Source organism: Trichosurus vulpecula, chromosome 1 (genome assembly GCF_011100635.1).
Source record: "Trichosurus vulpecula isolate mTriVul1 chromosome 1, mTriVul1.pri, whole genome shotgun sequence".
In the NCBI taxonomy this organism is placed as follows: Eukaryota; Metazoa; Chordata; class Mammalia; order Diprotodontia; family Phalangeridae; genus Trichosurus; species Trichosurus vulpecula.
Window position 1 is genome coordinate 136665124 of NC_050573.1, and position 13884 is coordinate 136679007.

General features: G+C 40.4%; 1 pseudogene; it reads left to right on the forward strand.

The window, feature by feature from the left end:
- The first annotated feature begins 668 nt into the window (after window positions 1-668).
- Window positions 669-1685, forward strand: LOC118834372 (annotated as a pseudogene).
- The last annotated feature ends 12199 nt before the right edge of the window (window positions 1686-13884 follow it).

Sequence of the window (13884 nt, forward strand, 5' to 3'; positions counted from 1 at the left end):
TTATGTCGTAAGAGTTAATCAATTAATTATGATTAAATAATTAAAACCTTTTAACAAAGTATTTTTCTTGCATGACCTCCTGGTTGGGTGGTTAGGTGGTGCAGCAGATAAAGTACAGGCCCTGGATTTAGAGGAACTGAGTTCAAATCCTGCCTCAGACATGCACTAGCTGTGTGACCTTGGACAAGTCACTTATCCCTGGTTGCTTCGGTTTCATCTATAAAATGAGCCAGAGAAGGAAACGGCAAACCACTCTGTAAGAAAGGGGGGGGCAGTTTTGTTTCCACAGAGTTGAAAGCATTCCCCTTCCTCCCCCTCCCCCCCCAGCTTTGGCAGAATGGTTGGAACTAGTTCTAACCATCGTACCTCATGACCTTTCGCAGTATGGCTGGTTGAAACTAGTTCTAATCGGACCCCTGCCCCGAGCAAGAAAGTGGGCCCCACGGCCTGACATGCCCCGGCGCCACCGCCCCGAGCTCGCGGGGCCTCTGCCCAGGCACGAGCTGGCTCTTCCCGATGAGCAAGAGCTGCGTGTGTCCCCCAGCCGGAGGCGCGGGGTGGGGGGGGGGGAGGGCGGACGGGCGGTGGGGGTGGGGGGGCGGACGGGGGCCTCACCAGTCTTCAGCAGCAGAAACAGCGGTTCATCGAGTCCCTGCGCGGGGCGCACGCCTGCTTAGCTGAAATACAGAAAGATGTGCAGTACAGGTTACCATTCACAGTAAACAACCTTACAATTAACATTAATATCTTCCTTCCTCCTCAGTTTCCTCAGGAAAAACCAGTGATCAGTGTTTACCCTCCAATACGGCATCACTTAATGGACAAACATGGAGTGTACGTCACCGGTCCATTAGTAAACAATTTTACCATGCACTCAGACCTTGGAAAAATTATTCAAAGTCTCTTGGACGAGTTTTGGAAGAATCCTCCAGTTTTGGCCCCCAGCTCAACCTTCCATACCTGTACGGTGGCCCGGCGGGGGTGCCTCCACATGCTGCTAAGGGTTTTCCATTTCTCCCCTCATATCCTCCTCAAGAAGCAAACAGACTCATGGCTTCTGTCCCCGTGGCTGACACCGTGTCTCCGGCCTCCAGTTCCTCCACACCCGAACCTGCTGCTCCCTCCTGTGGCTTCCTCTCCAGCCTGCCTTTGCCTGTTCCCACCACGGACGCCCCAATGCTGACAGGCCAAAACAAGTGTGGTTACAAGATGCCTGATATCTCTGATGCGTTTCCAGAACTCTCAGAGCCTGTCGCAGCTGACAGAGATGAACGAGCAAGAAGAAGCGCTCCTGGAGCAGTTCTAGACTCTGTCCCAGCTGCAGCAGGTCATCACAGACAAGGACGGCCTGGTGAAGAGCATCGAGGACCTTGCCCGGAAGAACCTCCTTCTAGAGCCCAGCCTGGAAGCCAAAAGGCAGACAGCGCTCGACAAGTATGAGCGGCTCACCCAGATGAAGTTGGGCTTTGAGAAGATGCAGCGTGAGCTGCAGCACCAGCGCCCTCCCGCGAGGCTGAAGGTGATGGACCGCGAGGCCAAGGAGGAGCCGGACGCCCTTGCTGAGGACTTCCTGGAGGGGAAGATGGAAATAGATGATTTTCTCAGCAGCTTCATGGAAAAAAGAACCATTTGCCATTCAGCAGGCAATAGCCACCCACACCCAGTTCCATGCTCCCCTCTAGATTTTCCTGAAGCGTGAACTGCCAAGAATGAACAGTCCCAATTAAGCACACTTTAAATAGATGTGATTTGCAAACAGGCCTTTCATCCTAATGGTTATATTGTGTAGTAGAGATTAATCGTATCCATTGCGTAGAGCTGGGCCTGATTTTCTACAAATTAGGATGCCTTTTATTATCTATGCGTGAGAAATCCTTCTGTACCCTTTGGAGTAAAAGTATCCTTTGTATTTATTGTTGATAAAGTTTTTTACCATGTTTAAGTTTCTGCTGCTACTCCCTAATTATTAGAAATCAAATACCTATGCATGTAATTTTGGATAAATTCAAGTATTTTATAAATTCATATTCTTTTAAATTAAAAAAAAAAAAACTAGTTCTTGTACACATGCTTAAAGGAGCCATTTGAGGGTGGCATGACATAGGCAGTCAGGGGGTTGTATCTAGCCAATGAAGAGCCTGGTGGGAGATTCAAAGGGGAAGTCAATAAAAGGACTGGCATCCATCTGAGTCCTTTGTACTCTCCTGTAGTCTGTTCAGGGTACATAACCCATTTATTCAGATGGAATAAATGTAAAACAAATTGAAGTGCCCCCAACCTCTACCACTTGGGTGGGGTCCTTTCTCACGAGAAAGCAATAAAATTCCTTTTTGCCTTTCCTTAAGAATGGTCTTTGTCTATTTTTAATGTGAGTAGTGGTCTCGGACCCACACAATTCCAGTATCTGTGACAACAAAACCCCAAATGGGGTCACAGTCAGATATGACTGAAAGAACTGAACAACAGCAACAATAAAGCTTCTCTTGGCAGGCTAAGCCCCACTAAACATAAATAGTTCCTTAAGTTTGTTGTATGACTTGGCTGAAGATTTCTTAGTTTAATTTTAAAAACCAATCATTTCAAAAAAAGAATTATAGATGGAGTCATTCAACAAGTAACTTTTAAGTGTGTACTAGTTATCAAGCACTCTTCGAGAGGAAGGTTCCTCATCTGCAAGATGATTTCAAGGTGCCCTACAGCTCTAAGTCGTGAGCCTAGGCTAACCGTGGAGAAAAGATGTGTGAAGGGCATGATAGCTGATTTTTCAGCTCTCATGGAAGAGAGTGGACTCTTTTTTTTTAACCTCCAAGGGCAAGAAGTAGGAGTGAGAGGAAGAAATTACGAAGGCAAGCTTGATGTAAATACAAACAGTAATAAGCTATAGGTATATAAAGAAAGGCAGTAACAGTCTCTGCCCCCAAGGAATCTGCATTCCAATGGGGGAGACAACATGAAAATCACTAGGTACGGACATGATATATACAGAATAATTGGAAGGTAATATGAGAATAGAAAGTGCTAGCTGCTAGAGGGCTCCGAAAGGCCTCCTATTGAAGGAAAGATTTGAGCTAAGTCCCAAAGGAAGCCAGGGAAGCTAGGAGTATGAGATGAGAAGGGTCAATATTCCAGGCATGGGGGACAGCCAATGCAAATGCTCAAAGGTGGGAGATGAAGTGCCCTATTTGAGAAATAACAAGCATGCCAGTGTAGCTGGATTATAGAGTACGTGGAAGAAAGTAAAATGGAAGAAGATTTGAAAGGTAAGAAGGGGCTGCATTATGAAGAGCTCTAAAATGCTAAATACAGCAGTTTCTATTTAATCCTAGAAGTAAGAAGAAAGTCTTAGAGTTTATTTTATTGGGTGTGGTGAAATGGTCATACCAATTCTTAAGAAAAATTACTTGGAAACTGAGTGGAGAATAGAGTGGAATGGTAAGACTCTTAAGGTTAGGATACCAGTTGGAAAGCTATTCCAAGAGACCAGATAAGAGGTCATGAGAACCTGAATTCAGTGTGTGGTCATGCAGTTGGAGATAAAGTAATATATACAACAGATGTCGTGAAGGTAGAAATGTTCAGATTTGGCAATGGACTGGATGTGTGGGACAAAAGAGAGTGAGGAGTCAGTGATGGCACCGAGTTAGTGGCTTTACCTGAATGGTGGTGCCTTTGAGCAGTGTGTGAGGTAAATAAAATGTGAAGACTTCGCAGGAAAGATATGTATAAATATATATCTATATCTATACTAAGAAATGTTTAAAAATCAAGAAATAGGGAAGTGGAAAAATTCTGAGGCCGTGAGAGTCTATGGCTCAGCCTCTGGGAAAGTTTACCCTGAAACTTTTTGTTCTTTCTTCTCGTTCTGGTTTAAAGATTTGCTCAGTAAGAATAGGGTCACTGTGACCTGTTTTCCTATACTGTAAAAGTACTGTAGAAGAATGGAGAGGGTCTCCCCCTCCCCTTATCCTATTCTTCAGATTTATAGATGTCACCTCAGTTGTAATCATTAACTAAGGGAATGGGAATTGGAGTTTCTGTGCCTTGATTTCCCGGTTCTTTGTCTAGCTTTTCTCGCTCAGATTGTAAGCTGGCTCCCAGCCAATGGTGAGAAGGGTCAGAGGTGGGTGGGAATTCTCTTGTGTTAGGTATAATTATTGGTGCTTTGCCTCTTGTACTTTGCCTCCTTTCCTGGTTCTGTACTGTGCTGGCAGAGGACACCCTATTCTCGAGAATTGAATAAAATTTACTTCTGTTCTTACCCTGAGATGGCTCCTTATTATAAATTAACTTTTTAATTGGTGAGGGTCTTTCATCCCACACAAGCAGCAACAAAGACTTTGAGAAGAGCTGAAAAGTAAAGAGTTCTGTTTTGGATATGTTGAATTTTCCCATTCCTTACAAATAGCAGTGATAATTGAACCCCTGAGAACTGATGAGATCACCATGTGAGATAGATAATACACAATGTAAAGAAAAGACGGCACAAGGAAGAGCCTTGGATAATTCTCACAATGAATGGGTATAAAATGAATGATGAACCAGTAAAGTCAATCAGTTGGTCAATAAGCATTTATTAAGTGCCTGTTATGTGCCAGGCACTGTGCTAAGTATCAAGATACAAAGAAAGTCAAAAGAAAGTCCCTGTCCTTGAGGAGCTCATAATGTAATGGAGGAGAGAACATTCAAACAAATATGTACAAACAAGCTCTATTCAAGATAAATAGGAAATGATCAATAGAAGGTACTAGAATTAAGAGAGAGGGAAAGGGGCAGAGAAGGAGCCATACTGTGAAAGGCAATGTGGTACAATGGAAAGAACACTAATTTGGAATCAGAAGACATGGGTTCTAAAGTCTCATCTGTCCCTTACAACCCATTTGACTTTGGTCAAGTCATTTAACCTCTCTTTGACCTTATTTTTCTGCTTTGTAAAAAACAAGGGGATTAGAATAGATGGCCTCTAATAGCCAGTCTAGTCCTATATTTGTGATCCTATACATAAGAATAGAATTCTCAAAGACAATTCCAAAATATTTGACTCGTAATTATCCCTGAAGGATGAATGGTAGTAGATGCCTCACCACTACTAGGATTATTATCCCATGTTGGCCAAAGACAGATTCAGGTATCCCAAAAGAATACATGGTTCCATCATGGACTTGCATAGTCCTCATGCTGTCTTCCTTCCTCCTCATCTCTTCCCCTCATACCTTTTCTTGTATGTGTGTGTGTGTCTCTCCCTCTCTCTCTCTCTCTCTCTCTCTCTCTCTCTCTCTCTCTCGGTGCGGGGAGGGGAAGAAAGAGAGGGGGAAAGATGAGCTGTAAATCAGTCGTTGTAGGGTCATCCACTGTCAAAATATATTGTTGAAGGAAGAGGAAAGGAGGAAGAGGCCAGGATCAGTCCTCCTTCGTCATCCCCAAGCCCCATTCAGACCTGAGCTTGGGTCCTCCAGGACACAGTTAAACTATTTCTTCAACAGGAACAAGCTCCTGCTTCTTCTCTCACTATGTTGTCTCCAGGGAAGTCTGACATCGCTCCACCCTCACCCCAGCACCAAGTCCTATTTCTGGCTTCTTTGTTAGGGAAATATTTGTTAGCAGGCCTCTCCCTTGGTCTGATCATGGGCAAGTCTCCACCCTCTTTGCCATGCTGTTCTTCTCTATGATTTAAATAACTTACCTCATTTAATATTACTTCTCATTTACTCTCTCTACATTCTCACCTACCTGTTCCCCTAAACCAGGAAGCTGGGTTGCACAGAGATAGAAAGACCTGAGTTTAAATCTAGCCTCAGACACGTAATAACTGTGTGAACTTGGGCAAGTCCCTTACCTTCTGTTTGCCTCAGTAAAACTGTTAAATGAAATAATAATAGGACCTTAACTCCCAGGGTGGCTGTGAGTATCAAAGGATATTTGTAAAAAACAAACAGAAACAAATACTTAGTCCAGTGCCTGTCATGCAGTAGATACTAGTTATCTATCGCCATCATCATCATCTAAACATTGCACGTCCTGCTTCAGTTTTCTTCAGTGGAAATGAGCTTTATATCTGCACTCAGGGGACCTGGCTTCAAATATCCACGATGCTACTTATTACCTGTGTATCGAGTGTGAGCAAGTCATTTTACTTCCTGGGACCTCAGTTTCCTCATCTCTAAGATGAGAGAGTTATAGTAGGTGACTCCTGAAGACTCTGTGATCTCTATGATCCTGTGATTCTGGGTCACTTTTGGCCGACTTTGACATGATACAATGTGAACATCTTAAGTCCTAATGAAGAGAAGGGGGGGGGGGGGAGAGAGAGAGAGAGAGAGAGAGAGAGAGAGAGAGAGAGAGAGAGAGAGAGAGAGAAAGAGAGAGAGAGAGGGGTCTGGTTGCTTCTTTTTCAATTCTAAGAGTTCATCCACTAATGCCCAGAGAGATGAAAAACGATGATGCTCCCCAATCCTCTGTCTTCCAGAATAACTAACATTTATAAACTTCCTTAAGCTTGTCAAGGCACTTTACATGTTATCTCATTTGATCATAATAGGAACCCTGAGAGGTATATAGATTATGCTGAGAGGTGGATTAATTTGCCCCACATAACACACCTCTGGCCTGTGTAGCAACAATGTGGCTAGCAGCTACTGTGGCTGTGTAACACCAATAACACCAGCATACAGAAGGGCTGCTAACACAGGTTCTTTGATCTGTTTTTCTAAGGAAAGCAACTGTAAGGGGTTAACAATCTCAGTTTAATCAAACATACTTATACTTAATATCATTCAATTAGTTCAGCGGGAAAAGATCAGCCCTCTGAACTTCGAGGCAAATACAGACAGAAATAACAAACATCAATAGACAGACCTTGTCTGATCAAATCACAATACGTAATTACCAGAGAAAAGCCAATAGGTCTGTGTTAGCAAACCTGGGGGTGGGGGGAGGTGCAGTGGGCAGTTACAACGGCTTGCCCAGAGTCTCAACACTCCTCCCATGAGTGAGCCCCAAAAGTCAAACACCAACCTGGAATCTTATATACCCATCTCATGGCCCTGGGGCACTTGATTACCTCAGTGCTAGAACCACTCAAACAAAGAACAGTGAAAAGTCTCATTTAGGGTGTGGGAAAGTTAGCTAATCCCTAGTACCACTATATACAAATCAATGACTCCCAATTGTCTTAGTGCTTAGAAACATTCCAAGACAAGATCCCACTTTACCAGCCCCATTCAAACAAAGGCCAGAATCATTAAAGGGATTTAAGAGAACAACAAAAAGCCCTGCCCTGATTACCATTATAGCCTCATAAGAGTCTGAGGAAGGATTTGAGCTTACAAGAGGAGAGAGGCATGTCAAACAACAGAAACAAAAAGCTTCTGCTCTCCTGATATCCAGATAGAGAAAGGAATCAGCTGAATTAGTGCCAAGTCTCTGATCTCCTGCTCAACAATAAGTAAAAAAGAATAATGAGAGAGAGACCCCTCCCCTGCCCCCAAAGGTCCAGTATCTTAAAGCTCTTCAGACAATTTCTGTTCAAATCAGGAATGTGTTTTGGGCCAATTTCTGCTTTTGACTATTAAAGGCCATAGCATGGAATGCTGGGAAAGTAAATCTCACAGGATATGTCCTCCTTATAAGGAGTCAGTCACATCATTTTCACCTCTTGAGGTGTACAATGTAGACTGAAAATTCTTTAGCAGAACCTGTTCAACAATTTAATGGTAGTGTGGAGTAGTAGAAAGTACCAAATGTGGATTCCAGTTCTGGCTCAGCACCAACTAGCCGTGTGACCTTAGATAAGCCACTTATAATCACTCTGAGGTAGTCTGCTCACTTTGGTATAATGAAGATCAAACCACTTGTGTTTGCAGTTGTAAAGAAAGCACTTTGTAAACTGGAATGAGTTTTAGAGTAACATGAATTTTTTGTAACATCCCTAGATATATTTATTTGTATTGTGATTTCAAAATGTAAATACTTTTGTTGCTGATTTTTACAATACTCAAAATGAATGTCATCTGTAATGATATAAATCATTCTAGTTTTCTTCTAAGGAGAGGTTTCAGAATTCTCTTCCCTGAAAGCAGAAACTAAGGCAGAGTTCAAAAAGTATATTAAGATAACCATCCATGGTCTGAGTCTCCCATTGCTAGTTCTGTTTTTAAAAATTCTGTGGCCCTTTGTAAATTGGCAATTTTTTTTTGTTTATTTACATTTTCCTGGCTAGTAATTTGTTTTGATGTTTGCTACCTTGGTCATCAATGAAATCACAGATGTGAGATCTTATATCAAAGCAACCAGGGTTTCTGATTAGAGTCTCTTTCAAAATAACAGCAACCTGACATGTGTTTTTGGCAGATTTTATTTTTATCACACAAAGAGAAAAACATTTTGATTTGGATAATGATACAACTTGAAGGCAAAAATCCCAGGGAACTTGGAAGTGCTTCAAATAATCACCTTGCTCAGATGTAGACATAGCATTCGCCAGGGAAATTACTTATTAGTATGCTATATCATAGTAACTCTTTGGAAGCTATAGATGATGACTTATTCTTGACTAATAATTTCTTGGCTTTTGATGACTCTCAAGTGGGAAGAAATACTGTAATTGGAAGGTAGGCTGTATTAGTCTATTCAGGAATCCTGCCTGCTTGGTCTTTATCGTTACAAAAGTGCTCTCTCCTCTTTGAGCCTATACAGTATATGATTTCCCACTTTCCAGGCTATCCACTTCCAAGCATTCATTCTCTTGTCATTATTTAACTTTTTATATCTTTTTTTTTCTTTATTTATTTTTAGTTTACCACACACGGTTCTACATAGTTTTGAGTTCCAGTTTTTCTCCCCTCCCTCCCCCCTCCCTCCCCAAGACGGCATGAAGTCTCATATAACTGTCATGTATAACTTTGCATTGAATTAATTTATGCTCTAGTCAAGTCGTGAAGAAGAATTTTGACCAATGGAATGAATCATGAGAAAGAAGAAACAGAACCAAAAAAAAAAAAACAAAAAAAAAACCCCAAAAACAAAAACAAAAGAGAAGCAGAAAAGGCGAGCATGTAGTGTGCCTCAGTCTGTATTCAAACTTCGCAGTTCTTTCTCTGAATGAAGATAGCATTCTCCATCGTGAGTCCCCTGGAGTTGTCCTTGCCCCTTTAGGTTGCTGAGAGAAGCGCAGTATGTCAGGGTTGGTCCTCACGGAATCCATATATCTGTGGTTGTGCACAACGTTCTCCTGGCTCTGCTTCGCTCACTCAGCATTATGTCGTGTAGGTTTTTCCAGGTTGTTATGAAGTCTGCATCATCCCCATTTCTTATGGCACAATAGTATTCCATTACCTTCATATACCACAGCTTGTTCAGCCATTCCCCAATTGATGGGCATCCCTTTGATTTCCAATTCTTGGCTACCACAAAGAGAGCCGCTATAAATATTCTTGTACATATGGGTCCTTTTCCTGCTTGCGTGATTTCTTTGGGATACAACCCTAGAAGTGGTATTACTGGGTCAAAGGGTATGAACATTTCTATAGCCCTTTGGGCATAGTTCCAAACCGCCCTCCAAAATGGCTGGATCAGCTCGCAACTCCACCAGCAATGTAACAATGTTCCAATTTCCCCACATCCTTTCCAGCATTTATCATTCTCCTGATTTGTTATTTTAGCCAATCTGACAGGAGAGATGTGGTATCTAAGAGTTGTTTTGATTTGCATTTCTCTAATCAGCAGCCATCCAGAGCATTTTTCCATATGCCTGTAGATAGCTTTAATTAACTTTTTATATCTTTTAATATCAGTAGTGAAACACATCTGTTAATCTGAGGATTTTAATGGACTAGTTTCTAATCCTCTAATTTTCCTCAAGAGTTTATCATTATCACTTGGATTTTTTTATTACTGGAAAACGAGATTCATTGAGACTTTACCGTCTTTGTCAAATTCAAATTCAAAAATTTTGCAAAAAAAATGAATGGTTACTATTTCAAGTTCAGTAAATACCAAACGTGACTCTTGAAGTTTTAATTGGAGAAATGGTTGATTGTTACCTTTTTACAAGAGCTCTTGGACTCACGGACAGCAAAACAAAAATAATGACTCACGCAGATGTTTTGTTGAGCTCTATGGAAAAAAAATTAAACTTAATTTCCTTGAATTTATACTCATCCCAATTTTTTTAATGTGCTTTCCTGTGGGAGGCTATTATCTAAATAAAGTGCAGTAAGTCCTTTGTTATTTGGCATGGTCAAAGAATGATATTTTCACTTTCAAAGAGGGACACCATTTATATTCTATATGAATTTTCAGCTTCAAAAGAATTAGAATATTCAATGCTAAAACCATACTAAGCATGATTTAATCTTTTTAAGTGAACTAATCATTCCTCCACCATCTTGTACTGTTCCAGTCACATTTTAAACTAAAGTATAAAACTTTGTATTTGTCCACTTAAAAATTCTTCTTAATTATATTTAGCTCACTATTCTAACCTGGTAGTTTTCTTTGAATTCTAACTCGGTAATCACATAAAGATAAACATGTTATCTTTTTCTCTGAGGTTCATGCCATCTACAAATTTGGCAAGCTTTCCATCTCTTCACTCTTCACTATTTGGTTGATCATCATAGGTCAACCTCTTGTCTGAACTATTAAAATAACTTCCTGTGCCCACCCTCTCTCTCCAGCCTCCCCCAAACTGCCAAATTGATATTCTTAAAGCACAGGTTTGGCAGTGTCACCATTGTCTTGCTGAAGAAGCTTCTGTGACTCCCTACTTCCTCTAGGCTGTGACAAAAAATAAATGGGAGGGAATAGATATAGTATATGTTAGGGACATAGGATCAAAAAAGACTTAGCAACAATATGAAATACGAAGAAGGAAGGGTCAAGGATGGCTTTGAGGTTGTGAATCTGACTTATTGGAAGGGTAATTGTATCCTGAACTTTGAGAAATTGAATGCTAGGATGGTTCTGGGGGAAGATAAGTAATATTTTAGACCTAAGTTTGAAATTCTTATGGGATATCCAGTTGGAGATGTCCAATGTGTGTGATTTTGAAGGTTTCATAGGTAGTTTTTTTTTTTTCTCAGAGCTTGCCTATGAAATGAAAGAAAGCTATAGGATGATAGCTCAAGAAGATAGTAGATTCAGCTGATTGTTCATTGGCTTGCTTGTTATAAGACATTGGAGACAACGTAATTCAATGGAGAAAGTCAGTGTCATTTATTAAGCACTTATTTTCTGCTGGGCACTGTGCTAATTGACTGGAGTACAAAAAGAAGCAAAAGATAGCCTCTGACCCCTTTCTCTTAGCATTTGACTTCAATACTTAAAAATGAGTCAAAGATGATTCTAATCTTCTGAGCATGGGTGACTTCCTATCCCCACAGGAAGGAAATTTTGGGAAGGGAGGAAGAGATAGTGGGCGAGATAATAAATATCATTTTGGACATGCTAAGTTTGATATTCTTGTGGGTCAGAAGGAGATGTCCAAGAGTCCACTGGCAGTGCAAAACTAGAGTTCAAGAGAGATATTAAAGGGGGATATCTAATTTTAAGAGACATCTACATATTGATGGTGGTTGATATCTTGAGAGCTAGTGAGAAAATACAAGTAAGTAGAAAAGAGAAGAGAGCCCAGGACCTAGTCCACACTAATTGAACAGAAGGGAGATGGTGATCCATCAAAAGAGTGTGAGGTCCTGAAGAAGATGATGCCCCAGAAACCACGTGAAGAAATGGCATTCAGAAGAGGGAGTGCTTACAAAAGCTACCAAGAGGTCAAAGGGCATGAGGATCTAGGAAACATCATCAGACCTAATAGCTAACAGATAATTAATGAGTTGAATACTGTACTACTTTCTGAGCTTCCTGCCTGTTTTAGGTAGTCTCTCTATAATATCATCCATCCTCTTTTTGAACCTCTCCAATGACAGGAAACTCATCACTTGAGTCATTAGGGTAACTAGTAGAAATTTCTTCTTATTTCAAACCAAAATTATCCTTCTTATAGCTTTGACCCATTGTTCCTAGCTTTCCTTTCTACAGCAGAACAGAGAAAATCTAACTAACATCTCTTCTTCATGACAAGCATACAAATTCGTAAAATGAGAGGTTGGACTAGATAGATAAAGAAACTGAGTGAAGATCTGAATTCTATTCCCAAATCTTGCCCAGAATCACCATTTGAGGAAGCACCTGGGTCATCCACCCTCATGTTTCTCCTGGACATTCTCTTGACTTTCTAGAGTTTACCACCTCTTCTCCAACTACCTTTTAATCCTGGAGATGCCTGTGTTCCTACTGCTCTAACTTCCTATTAGTGAGTTCCTGCCCACAACTTCCATTTTAGGGAGTGTTCAGGCCGACCATATTCGTTTTTCTTTTGTTTTGATCCTGGCTCTCTGGTCTTTTACAAGTTCTATGCTCTGCTACCTGCTTTTCAGCTTCCTTTTATGTGTTGTCTTCCTTGATTTAGCAGCATAAAAAATCTGGAAACAAAGTAGATGGTCCTAGATGGGGAAATAGATGAATAGAATATTGTAATATGAATTTCATTAATATTATACCATAGAAACAAAGAATCTGAGGAAGAACTGATGTGGAGGAAAGGAAACAGAAGCAAGAGAAAAATATGCACAGAGATTACAATATACAAGGGAAAATAACACTGAGGAGCAGCTTCATTCTGATTCTATTTTGCTTGTAAATATTTGTACTACCAGTGCTTAGCACAGTGCTTTGAAAGAGTAAGTACTCTCTCTCTTTGCCTATCATCTATTTGTCGTATATCTTACATTAGCTCATCTTATCTTATCTTATCCCATCTTATCTTATCTATCAATCATCTATCTACATCTATCTACCTGTCTTTCTATCATTTATCTTTCATCTATCTCTTTATCTCTCTGTTTCTCCACCTACCTGTATGATTTTGTGCTAGTCATTTTACTCCACTGAGCCTCAGTTTCTTTATCTTTAAAATTAGAGAGTTGAACTAGATGTCTTCTAATGGCTCTTCCAGTTCTAGATCTATGATCAGGAAAATGAAAAGTCTGAGGACCTGTACTTTATATCTAGAAGTCATTTGATCATATTTGGTTAAAGCTAATTGAAGGCTCTTGGATAGGGGATTTTGTAGATGAATTATATACTGAGGTATTCCCTCTTACAGGATATTAAACTGGAAAATGTTACTAATCTAGGGTTGGTTGCCATGTGAATCCCTTATGTACTAGGCTTCAAATGTTCTCATTTTAAGACTGTGTGACTTACTGATATAAAATAATAGATGGTCGTACCTAGAGGATACATTAGTGGTTCTTTATGTAAGCTAAGGAAGAATCATGAGGTGCTTTGGATATATGTAATAAGAGCTGTTTCTACCTGTTGACAACTTTATGCAGAAACATGGTAAATGAATAGAGAAAAATGAATTAGTAAGAGTAATTTCCCTTTTAGGGTCAGGTTTCCAGTGAGGCATTATGGAACACTTCTTCTTCTTAGTTTGTTTCTATACCAAGCCCAAATTGTCAGTTGTGCTATAGTTTTCTGTCCCCTTTTCTCCCCATCTCAAATACACACAAATACATGCACATTCTGACACCTATTAGTCTATAGGTTATATGGCAAAATAGTGATAAAGAAGATAGATATTAATGTAACAGTAATCTGCAGATCTTTGTTAAGGTTGAGTAATTATGAATTCTTGATGGAGAGAGTATGATGGAGGGAAAATAGTCTGTGAGGAAATCCATGAGCAAACTGACTTGGAATGATGTGAGAAAAATCACTAAGCTTTTCACACCTAACAATTCCATAGGAAACAAAGAATCTGAGGAAGAACTGATGCAGAGGAAAGGAAACAGAAGCAGGAGAAAAATATGCACAGAGATT